At 36.3% G+C, this 12,641-nt stretch overlaps 1 long non-coding RNA gene and 1 pseudogene across 1 annotated transcript in view; both read right to left on the bottom strand.

Moving 5' to 3' along the window:
* Nucleotides 1–12,641, bottom strand: part of LOC133198813 (uncharacterized) — an 801,505-nt gene that overhangs the window by 309,424 nt on the left and 479,440 nt on the right. The window lies entirely within an intron of this gene.
* Nucleotides 6,879–12,532, bottom strand: LOC133198809 (mucin-5AC-like; annotated as a pseudogene).

The following is a 12,641-nucleotide window of genomic DNA, read 5'->3' as shown; positions in this document are numbered from 1 at the left end:
AGAAAACATAGAACAGTACACAGAGGGTGTAAATCACACTATAGTGGTATTGGATGATCTCATGTTACAAGTTGCGCAATCTCAAGATTGTGTGCATTTGTTCATGGTGACATCAAATCATAGAAACGTGACCACCGTGATGCTGTCCCAAAACCTATATCCTCCGGGAAAATACGTAAGGACTATTTCCCTGAATTGTCTTAATGTCATTTTATTTAAGAATTGCCTTGATTCTCGACAGATCATTACCTTTGGATCTCAGATCTTACCAGGACAAGTTCCGTTTTTCAAAGCAGCCTATGAATCCGCGACTCGACCAAATTTCGGTTACTTACATGTTTGCCTGGAACCTACACAAAACAGAGAGTACCAGTTAAGAACTCACATTCTTCCTGGTGAAGAGATGATTATTTACCAACCGATATAAATAAGCATGAATCGATGTGTTCATCTCATTATTCAAACATGAAGCCAACGGTGAAGAAACATGAGGCTTTCTTAAATTTTCTCGTCTTTGCAGACAGTACCCAGCAAAAAGTAATCGTTAAAGCCTTGACCAGTGAACAGTACGATGTGCTCAGTGAGATAGCACTTAACATTTACACCGGAACTTATCCCCTGACGAAAAAGTATATAAACCAACTTAAACCTTACGAATCATACATTCGATCCTTGGGATCCAGAGAAGTCAGCAACAAGGCGGATCCTTGGGATCCAGAGAAGTCAGCAACAAGGCGAAACGTCGTATGCTATTGAAAAACATATCTTTAGTGCCGCTTCTACTTAAATCTATTGTTCAACATCTAAAAGGGCAATGGCGAAGGAAATGATACTTGTACCAAAAGTGAAATATGAACGTTTACTTAAAAAATTGGAACCTGTTGATACTTCATCACGAGAAAACGATCAAAGTTCGAGGCAAACCCCAGAAGATCAAGTACAATCGGACAGTGACTTAATGGAAAAAACTAATTTGTTACAAACTGGAACAGGTTATGTTACTAAGAAGAAGATGAAGGTTGGGAAACCTCCTGGAATTTCCAATATTAGCCGGAAGAAGAAACAAGTTCCCTGGCTTACATATTGACAGTGTAATAACAACAAATACTAGTGTCTTGATCATTTTACTTGTGTGTATTCAATAAACATGGACATAAAAAAACTTGTTTTTTTTTCTTACATTCAGAATCCAAATGGCAACGTGTCTAAATTAGGAAGAATTCTCCTTTTGGTATAAACCATCTTATAATTTTTAGTTTCCACCCTGTGTAACAATTATCTCTTTCTACCGTCTCGAGATATTTTACAAGGGTTGACAATTTCGATTTGTCGGTCATGTGAGGTACAGATCATCGACTTAATAGCATGGAAATTGATAAGTTTCGAGTTTGCCCAGTTCAGTGTAAAACCCCTAACTTTACATTCCTCTTTACCTGACAGTGTACGGTAAGTGTAATTTTTAGGACCCCCCGAAACGAATTCAACAATGTACCCGTCTTGTGGGGAGATTTCATTGGTCAATTCTCCAAGGTAATTACCGATGGGGAATTATTCAAGCTGTCCGACTTTTTTGTCTTGAAGATGACACTGTCTGTATCGAAATACAGCACGTTCTCGTTTAATTTGTCGAGAACCCCATACAATTTTAGTCGAGCCCACATGGTGGTAAACGAGGCCAAGAATATATTGGTTTTGTTGTCAAATGACGTAAATAAGGGGTTGTTACTCCATTCTAATTGAAGTATGTTCGTCGAAACAATGTGAAAATTGTGGGGTACTTTTGTGGGATCTGAGAGCATTTGAAAAATTTTTCGGCTTCCGATTCGTGAAAGAACACCGACTGTTGCATGCCCAACCTCTGACCAAATTTCCCCCAAAAACTATTCAAGCAAAGTTTTGCTAAACATCGCAAACCATGATTTTTTAAATTTTATCATACTCTAATTGGATGCCCTCTTTTTTTTTTGTATTCCCCTATGTATTTTCTTTTGCCCTCTTCCGTATCGCATCCGGCCGGAAATCCAGAAGCCTCCTGTTTGATTTTTAAAAACATGTTCACATATTGAGCGAACAATCCCCCCTCACACGACTCGACATCGTATTTGGAAGACTCAGTAAAATGATAAACATCATAGATTTTTAAGATTTTGTATCCTTTGGACGTTGCCATTTGAATTTCGGGAGTACACCACGTACCCGTGATGGATCTCTCTTCTAAAGAACATGTACATTCGCTTTGATTTTCACTGTCCGCACGTGTGCGACACAGTGGAAACTTTAATTTTCCATTCGAATTGTATGGAAGCACGGGATGATAAAGTTGTCTAGGGGGGAGAATTTTTATTTTAGCAAGTCCAAAATATTGCGACAAGTCCTGAAAGTCGTCCGTGATGATGGTCGGATGGCCAACGGGATAGCGACAGTATTTGTTGGTCCAGGGATAAAGACTGGTAAAATCGTAATACTGTATGGTTTCGTCTTCTGAAGCTTTGTAATGTAGTTTAATGGCATTGGTTCTGCCACCGAAAAAACTTTCACGTGGGTCGAGTCTGTCTTGAAGATGTAGGGTAGATACGAATTGTTGCAATGCTGCATTCTTCTCCAATTGAAATTTAAATTGATGCTCCCATACAATGACCAATTTGTATCCAAGCTCTTTCAGTTCCTTTTCTCTGTTTATTGTCATATCGTACAATTCTTTCATGGTCTGATTGGTAGACGAATGTTTGATGGTATTCCTATCGTCCGGGAAACAGGTGGGACAACCGTGGAACACACAACCTGTACCAAAATAAACAATATTAATCCTTAACTCATTCGTAATTAAGTCCAGATACGCCGCCGCCCCCCCCCCCTCCAGTTTAGGGGGAAGGGGCAAATGTTAGATAACAAGCTCTTACCGTAGAATTCATAAATGGTTCCCTTTCCGGTAAGAGTCTTGGCGAACCCGTCACATCTATAATTGGTCCCCGGCACTTGATATTCACCTCCGTTGAGAGCGTGTGAAATGACAATAGAGTTACCCTGCTGACGACTTTTTTTCATCAACCATTCCAGCCACTGGATGGAAATCTTGCTGTAATTGTCACGTTTCGTGTATCCTTGAGATGGTACGACTGCTATAGGGCTCTTGAAATGTCGTTTTACTATCTGTACACTCTCGTCCTTTCTTAAATCGACGAGAGACGTCCAAGAATCACCGAGACGGATTCCATCTAAATTGTTCTGAATACAAATGTCGTACAAGTCGAATTCCCCATCTTTGGTAATTTCTATTTTACTTTTTCCCTTCAAAAAGAGAGTCTTGAATATCCCCATGCAGACACTGGCAATGGTGATATAATCAAATGGGTCACCTCCAATCGAACTCGTTTTCTTGATGGTTCCGTTCGCTTGGACTGTGCTTTCCTTGATAGTTGTCACATTGATCATCAGATTTCTAAATTCTAAAATTCCCCGCCGCAATATATCAACATCCGAACGACAGTATTGCAACATTTCTTCTCGAAGGTTAAAGATTTCGTCTTGTTTCGTTGCATACCATTCTGCAAGCTTTTTCCGTTCCCCGGTCGACATGAAATCGTATCCGTAATACTTTTATCCTGGATACGGCCCCACGTAGTTTTGATTGGCTTTGGTATTAAACAAATGGGGAAAGTATCCCTTGCAGAGTTCCTGCAAACCGAAAGCATCGGGTATTTTGGCTAGCTTCATGGGTAGGAAATTGAGGGAATCCACAAAAGTCAAATTTAATTTTTGGGCAATGTGCATGTACATGATTTTTGAACCATTGTAAATGATCTTGCTAGGTCGAATGGTGTAACGATCGATGAGCACTTCTAAAACGGGATATAAATCGAAACTTTTTGCATTGTGAGCAATCAAGATTGAATCTTTACAGTGTTTACTGTTGACAAAGCCACAGAACTGTTCGGCGGCATCATCACCCGAAAACACAACTTCTCTTTTTCCACACGTATCGGGACAAGGAGGGTTCACGTATTCACCTTTATGGGTTCGTGAACATTGGACACATCGTGTCCCGCAGCAACTACAGGTAGCACCGTCCACTAGTTCCTTTTTCTCACATTTGTGACAGGTGGTCTGCAGCACGGCAAAGTTAACTTTGTGTTGTTGTAGACCACAGGACGGATCACGGCAATTCTGACAGAGTCTACATTGGCGTTCTTTTTTGACACATTGGTCACATCTGATACGAGACGGTCTATATCCTAGCTCACACTGAAAGATGTCATCTTGACGCGTCTCAAAGTCGTAGAAAATAAATTTCTTGTTTCTTTTTTCTAAATTAGACCCACACGATTTTTGATAACAATTATGTTCTCCAATTTGATACTCTAGACAGTTAGGGCACTGCCATTCTTGACAAACGTGTAAGTCGGGAGAGCGTTTGCAGCATTGTAGAACGACCCTGCATTTTTTACATTGATGAAACAGTTCACAGGGAGGGGGATAACTCTGTTTCTTGACGACTCTTTGTTTTCTATGTCTCTCAAAACAAGCCTTTGAGCGACAGACCCGTCCACAGGTTCGGCAACCGATTTGAAACTCCGTTTTTGGGCAGTGGTCATGCAAACAAATTTCACACGAGATGGCACACGTGTTTGGATTTATCTTTGTAAGGTTTTAAACAAGTATGGCAAAATACGAGGTCTTAAAAAATCCTTGTATACTGGCAATCCCGTGCCAGTGTTTTTCGGTTTCCGTGTCCACGTGATATAAATACAGACGTGGCTTTTCCTGGTCCTCTGTCACCCTGACGAATTTGTTCCCTACTCTAGAGGACACAACGTTGATACAGACATCAAGTAAGGTTTCGAACGGTTCGATATCGTTCAAACCTAAGTATCTGTCGGTAGGAACTCCGGCTCTTGCACACAGCCACATCGCCAACTCGGTTTGCATTTTTTTTCTCGATGTTTTTAAGATATTGTCGTAGTAAGACTGAGTAACAGTGTGATGTTTGATGACATGGTCCAGCATCGTTCCGGAATCTTTCTCCACTAAGCTTATCCACGCATCAGAATCTACTTTCTTGCATGTTTTCAGAAAACAGAGACCAATGGAAATGGCCATACATAAATATTAAATAAATATTATATCATTTTGTACGTGAAAAAGTGATCTCTTTCTCTCTAAGCTATTTTTGGGACCGAAGAGAGACGTGATGGGTAATTTTCTAGTGTTACCTCCCCCTTTCGGCAAATCGATGGACCCGGTGGTGACCAACAGATTTTCGTCCACGGGCAAGCTTTCATTCGAATTAAGTACCTTTGTGATCTCGGACCTGACAACATCTGCATTCATATTTCCCAGGATTGTAGCGGCACGAGGATCGGATTGTTTAAACTCGGATGACTCAGTACCACCCTTTCCAGATCTGCATCGTGACCCCTGGCCTCCGACAACAGGTCGTCGAACATATCGTGCAATTTAGTTGGTATATCTAACAATTTATCCCCCCTCCACTGCTCATTGAACTTGACCTTGAACGTGGTGTCACGGGCCAAATTTTTCTTAAATGTTTCGAGTGTCTCTCTTCCAAATGTAATAGGGTTTTTCTAATGGTTCCTCGGAACTCCCCCCACCCCCAGCTTGTTCACTTGTTGAAGGCTGATTGTCATCGATCGAATGTCGAATTTTTTTGCTAGGGGATTCCATATCAGACAGAACCTCTTGCCATAAGTCGTCGATATGTTTTTCCCATTGGAGTTCACTCAACCGGTTCTCGATTTCGACATCACCGAGAAGACCATTTACTGCAGCAAATAACTGTACAGTGTCTGGATCCTCCAAGGTATCCAGGATTTCTTTTAGTAAACTGTCTTGTGCCATACCTTCAAATTACATTTTTAAAAACATCAATTTCATGTTGTAGAAACCCATCTTTTTATCACATTAAAATATATATATTTATAAATAACAACAACAACAATCATAAGAACACTTGTTTTTAATTAGAGTATTAAACAGCATGTAAGCAAATGACAATGAAAAACTCGCACTCTATCTGAGACATTTTCTTTCAACAAAATCAACAAAAAAAATTTAGTCAAAAATGTATAAAAACACCTTAAGACATTTTTTATTAAAAAAAAATTTAACAGCATGTAAGCAAATGACAATGAAAAACTCACACTCTATCTGAGACATTTTCTTTTAACAATATCAACAAAAAAATTTACAGTCAAAAATGTATAAAAACACCTTAAGACATTTTTTATTAAAAAAAAATTAACAACATGTAAGCAAATAACAAGGAAAAACTCACAATCTAACTAAGACATTTTCTTTCAACAAAAACAATTACAGTCAAAATCTACAAAAATACCTAAAGACATTTTTTGTCAAAAAACAAAAACAGAAATCCTCAAAAATACCTGAGAACATTTTTTGATAAAAAAATCAATTAAAATGTTTGGAGACATTCTTATGTCAAAAAGAGCAACAAAATTACGTTGTGACCTTTTTGCGGTGAAAACAACAGCAAATTACCTCTTAACAGTTCGGTAAAAATATACAATAAAATACTTTCAAATCAAGAAAGACAACTCACTTAATATTTTGAATAGTGCTTGATCTCTATCCACTCTAGAATAAAACAACTAAATTTCTATGTATCAGACGGTTATTTAAAAACTGAATCTCAATGTTGTAAATAGATGATTAAGTAATCTCAATGTTGTAAAAAGTCAAATATAAAAAACAACTGAAGTTTCAATGAATCAAAGGGTTATTTAAAAACTGAATTTCAATGTTGTAAAAAGATTATTAAACACCGAATCTTAATGTTGTAAAAAGTCAAACATAAAAACCACTATTATTTACATGTAAAGTTTTGCTTTCGTTAATAAGACCTAAAATTTCAATTGCCGCTTTGACCTAGTGTTTCGAGCTACACATTCTTCCTCAACATCTAGGGGGGTGGTGACGGAAGACAGGGGTGTGATGAGGGGTCTTCGGCTTTCGTTAACATTCGGGGACGAAGGGGTACTTGTTCTAGGAGGCGGGTTGGTGTCATCATCATCATTAATAGTGGTGGTGGGTGAAGCCTGATCATTTTTATCATCATCATCATCGTGAATGGTAGTGGAGGGAACAACATGAATGGTGGATAGGTTAGGATCATCGGATGTGGATGAGGAAGAGGGATCATCAACGGATTGGGGGGGGGGGGGTAGACACATTATCATCTTTCATGAGGTTCTCACATTTTTTCTTTAGCCATTTTTTTTTTAATAACAGCATTACTACCGTAAAGGTAGTTGCTACTGCCAATGCTAAAAACCCTATAAAAAATCAACTGAAGTATAATTATTAGTATTCTTATTAATTTTTGGGTAGTCATTACATTATATCTTCTTCTTCCTCGTTTTCCAAATCAAACTGGAAAGTTTGCCTATAATTATTTGGCTTATAAATATGATTCACTTTTTTATTAGACTTCTTACGGTTAAAATGACATTGTTTCCTACTGAATAACAAAATACAAATATCAAAATACAAACACCCAATGTAATACAATTGACCACATTATTACCAAGACTTTTATCCGTAAGTGTTTCGCCATCCTTCAACGGCTTATTCAAACTCGCCAAGAGTTTTTTAAGAATGTTCTGTCCCGATTCTAAAAAAAATTAAAATGTAAGATATGTCAACGTTGCTCTCTTATTATTATCGTTCTTCAAAGTTAAATCAAAAGTATTTATAATCCATAATTACTTTCAATGGAAGAGTGCTTAGCGATTCACATCACCATCTCATTTTGTGGATAATTAGAAACTAAAATTAGTTAATTCAGTTAAAAAGTATTTACCTGTTTGAACAGTGATTCCTACTGTTGTTACCTCTGCTGTGACGGTTGATGTCTCTATAAAAAAATGTAAGGATCATGAACAGTTTATTCTAATCACACTTGTACCACAACTATCAATAATGTCATGCGACGTAGCATAAGTCATGTGGCTTTTCATTCATACCTGCTGGACCAGATGAGACCAGTGTAGGCTCACTGTGAGTGTCTGTCGCGGGAACAGTGGTGGAGGAGAAGATAGTGGTTGATGATGTCTCTATGAAAAACAATTATAATCTTATTAAATATGGGAGATATTATTTTAGAACTACAGTTTATCTTAATCACACACATACACTACATGTCTTTCTTTTAATTTACATTTTAAAAAATAAATAAAAGGATTGTTTACATTACCACTTCTACAGATACAACAAAGTCAAGTAATTAATAATAATTCAAACGTATATACCTGTTTGCCCGGACTTGGTCAGCTTAGGTGTTGTGACACCGACGTTTGATGTCTCTATAAAAAAAAACTTTTACTCATTAAAAACATTACCATTGTAAAACAACATATTATTGGAAGCACTCATATATGCAATCATTCATACCTGCTGGACCAGATGAGACCCATGTAGGCTCACTGTGAGTGTCTGTCGCGGGAACAGTGGTGGAGGAGAAGATAGTGGTTGATGATGTCTCTATGAAAAACAATTATAATATTATTAAATATGAGAGATACTATTTTAATCTACAGTTTATCTTAATCACACACATATACTACATGATTGTTTACATTACCACTTCTACAGATACAACAAAGTCAAGTAATTAATAATAATTCAAACGTATATACCTGTTTGCCCGGACTTGGTCAGCTTAGGTGTTGTGACACCGACGTTTGATGTTGTCTCTATAAAAAAAATTACTCATTAAAAACATTACCATTCTAAAACAACATATTTTTGGAAGCACATGCACATATACAATTATTTTATTTATTTATTTATTTTTGCATTTCTTTAAAAACCCAAATCAAATGTTTACAATACATTACTACAGAGGGAGAATTTATCAATAATGTCACGTGATGTAGTATAAGTCACGCCTCTGGGAAAAAGCTGACTCCTAGATCATGTGGCTTTTCATTCATACCTGCTGTACCAGATGAGACCAGTGTAGGCTCACTGTGAGTGTCTGTCGCGGGAACAGTGGTGGAGGAGAAGGTAGTGGTTGATGATGTCTCTATGAAAAACAATTATAATACTAGTAGACTAATTGTTCTCGAACAATTAGAGGTCTTTCCACCTTCTTCCAATTTCATATATTTTTCATATTTTACTCTCTAAAGTTAATTTTTTTTACAAAAAGAATCCATAAATGGCTTGAAAGATAGAAAAAATAAAAATTTTGAAATGACCTTGACCTTTGACCTTGAACAAATATTCAAGGTAAAAGGTTAAGGGTCACATTGCACTTGACCCCATGCTTCTACGACTTTTAGTTTTAAAGTTATAAGGTTTAATAGTAAGTGCAAAGACGTTAAAGGGCGATAACTCATATAAGGGGTCATCGGATACTTTCGCACTGAATAGATTGAAGTTGTGTCAAAAGACCCTGAAGACATTAGTGAAGGTTTTGTGTCTCTGTGATTTACGGTTTCGGAGGAGTAGCGATAACAAGGTTTTCAGTGAAAGGGGCAATAACTTTTAAAGGGGTAAATTTTAGGGGACAAGTATGAAATCTTTGAAATAGTTTTAAGAGGATATATTAGTGATGCAAAGATATTTAGTATATGTTGAAAGACAAAAGAGATATAAAAAGAGCTTTATTTCACATATTTTGAATGACCTTGACCTTTGCATATATTTTAAGGTCAAAGGTCAATGAATCTTATGCAGTTGGTCCAATGTCTCTACGACTTATCGTTTTGAAAATTTTTAATTTTTTGTAAACATCAAAAACTTTTAGGGGCAATAACTCATAAAAGGGGTCGATGAATACTTTTGCAATGAAAAGATTGAAGAGTCTCCTCAATTAGTCGAAGACATTGGTGAAGGTTCCGTACCTCTACGGTTTACGGTTTCAAAGGAGTAGCGATAACAAGCTATTCTTGCGAAAGGGGCAATAACTTTGTAAGAGGTCATAGGTCAAACACGGGGGGGTCGTTTTTCGGAATAACTTTTGATATCCAGTATCATGAACTAAAAAGTTTTTCAATAGGTCTTGCGGTTTCAAAAGTCCGGGAAGAAAAATAATAATAACTAGTAGACTAATTGTTCTCGAACAATTAGAGGTCTTTCCACCTTCCTTAAATTTCATATATTCATCATATTTAACTCTCTACTGTTTATTTTTTTACAAAAGAAACCAGAAATGGCTTGAGAGATGGAAAAAATGAAAATTTTAAAAATTTTGAAATGACCTTGGCCTTTGACCTTGAACAAATATTCAAGGTCAAAGATCAAGGGTCACATTGCAATTAACCCCATGCTTCTACGACTTTTAGTATTAAAGTTATAAGGTTTACTAGTACCCGGTAAGCGCAATGACGTTAAAGGGCGATAACTCATCTAAGGTGTCACCGGATACTTTCGCAATGAATAGATTGAAGTTGTGTCTAAGGACCCTGAATACATTAGTGAAGGTTTCATGTCTCTGTGGTTTACGGTTTCAGAGGAGTAGCGATAACAAGGTTTTTCGCACAAGGGGCAATAACTTTTAAAAGGGTTAAGCTTAGGGGACAAGTATGAAATCTTTGAAATAGTTTCAAAAATACATATTAAAAATGTTTAGATATATTGTATATGTTGAAAGACAAAAGAGCTATAAAAAGAGCTTTATTTCTCATATTTGGAATGACCTTGACCTTTGACCTTGACATAAACTTCAAGGTCTAAAGTCAAAGAATCTAATGCAGTTGGTTTCATGTCTCTACGGCTTATCATTTTAAAAAAAATTTTAATATTTGTAAACTTCAAAAACTTTCAGGGGCAATAACTCATAAAAGGGGTCAACGAATACTTTCGCAATGATACAATGAAGCAAGTACTAAGTTAGTCGAAGACATTGATGAAGGTTTCGTATCTCTACGGTTTACGGTTTCGGGGGAGTAGTGATAACAAGGTTTCTAGCGAAAGGGGTCATAGGTTATATGCGTTGGGTCAAATTTGTTCATAACTTTTTATGACCTTTACGATGAACAAAAAATCTTTTCGATAAATGTCGAAACAAAAAATCAGCGGAAGAAAAATAATAATAATAATAAGAATAATAATAATAAACAGAAAAAAATCAATAGGTCTTTCCACAGAAAGGTGGAAAGACCTAACTAGTATACCAATTGTTCTTGAACAATTAGAGGTCTTTCCACCTTCTTTAAATTTCATATATTTTTCATATTTTACTCTCTAAAGTTAATTTTTATACAATAAAAATCCATAAATGGCTTGAAAGATAGAAAAAAAAATGAAAATTTTGAAATGACCTTGACCTTTGACCTTGAACAAATATTCAAGGTCAAAGGTCAAGGGTAACACTGCACTTGACCACAAGCTTCTATGACTTTTAGTTTTCAAGTAATAAGGTTTAATAGTTATCACAAAGACGTTATGGGGTGATAACTCATATAAAGGGTCATTGGATACTTTCACACTGAAAAGATTGAAGTTGTGCTTAAAGACCCTGAAGACATTAGTGAATGTTTCGTGTCTCTACGGTTTACGGTCTCGGAGGAGTAGCGATAACAAGGTTTTCAGTAAAAGGGCAATGACTTTTAAAGGGGTAAATTTTAGGGGACAAGTATGAAATCTTTGAAATAGTTTTAAGAGGACATATTAATGATGCAAAGATATTTAGTACATGTTGAAAGACAAAAGAGATATAAAAAGAGCTTTATTTCTCATATTTTGAATGACCTTGACCTTTGAATATATTTTAAGGTCAAAGGTCAATGAATCTTATGCAGTTGGTCCCATGTCTCTACGACTTATCGTTTTAAAAATTTTAAATTATTTCTAAAAATCAAAAACTTGGAGGGGCAATAACTCCTTGAAGGGGTCGACGAATACTTTCGCAATGAATAGATTGAAGAGTCCCCTAAATTAGTCGAGGACATTGGTGAAGGTTTCGTATCTCTACGGTTTACGGTTTCAAAGGAGTAGTGATAACAAGCTTTTATTGCGAAAGGGGATGTAACTCCTCAAGGGGTCAAAGTTTATATACGCAGGGTCAACTGCAAAAATCTTTTACGAAGTACATTCTCATGAACTATAAATCTTCTCGATAAATCTTGAAACTCAAAATCTTGCGGCGGAAAAATAAGAAGAAGAATAATAAGAAACAGAAGGAAACCAATAGGTCTTTCCATAGAAAGGTGGAAAGACTTAATAATAATAAACATAAGCATTTCAAGAGGTCTTTCCACAGAAAGGTGGAAAGACCTAATTATTAAATATGGGAGATATTATTTTAAACTACAGTTTATCTTAATCACACACATACACTACATGTCTTTCTTTTAATTTACATTTTAAAAATAAATAAAAGGATTGTTTTACATTACTACTACTACTACTACTACTACAGATATAGCAATGTCACATATGTAACAACCATGATTGATACTTATTAATAATAAATAATATTTCAAAGGTATATTCCTGTTTGCCCGATCGTGGTATGCTTAGGTGCCGTGGGACTGAATGTTGCCTCTATAAAAAATCATGAACTAAAAACATTATCCTTGTAAACAACAGATTATTATAATGACGCATACTACAGTTTTCTTTATGTGTAAAAGAAGAGGGGTGTTACATGTATGTCT

The sequence above is a fragment of the Saccostrea echinata genome, unplaced genomic scaffold (genome assembly GCF_033153115.1).
Source record: "Saccostrea echinata isolate AGI-Se365-2 ecotype Australia unplaced genomic scaffold, CSIRO_AGI_Sech_v1 ptg000033l, whole genome shotgun sequence".
In the NCBI taxonomy this organism is placed as follows: domain Eukaryota; kingdom Metazoa; phylum Mollusca; class Bivalvia; order Ostreida; family Ostreidae; genus Saccostrea; species Saccostrea echinata.
The sequence above is the reverse complement of the archived record's forward strand: the minus strand, read 5'-3'. Positions and strand labels throughout refer to the sequence as shown.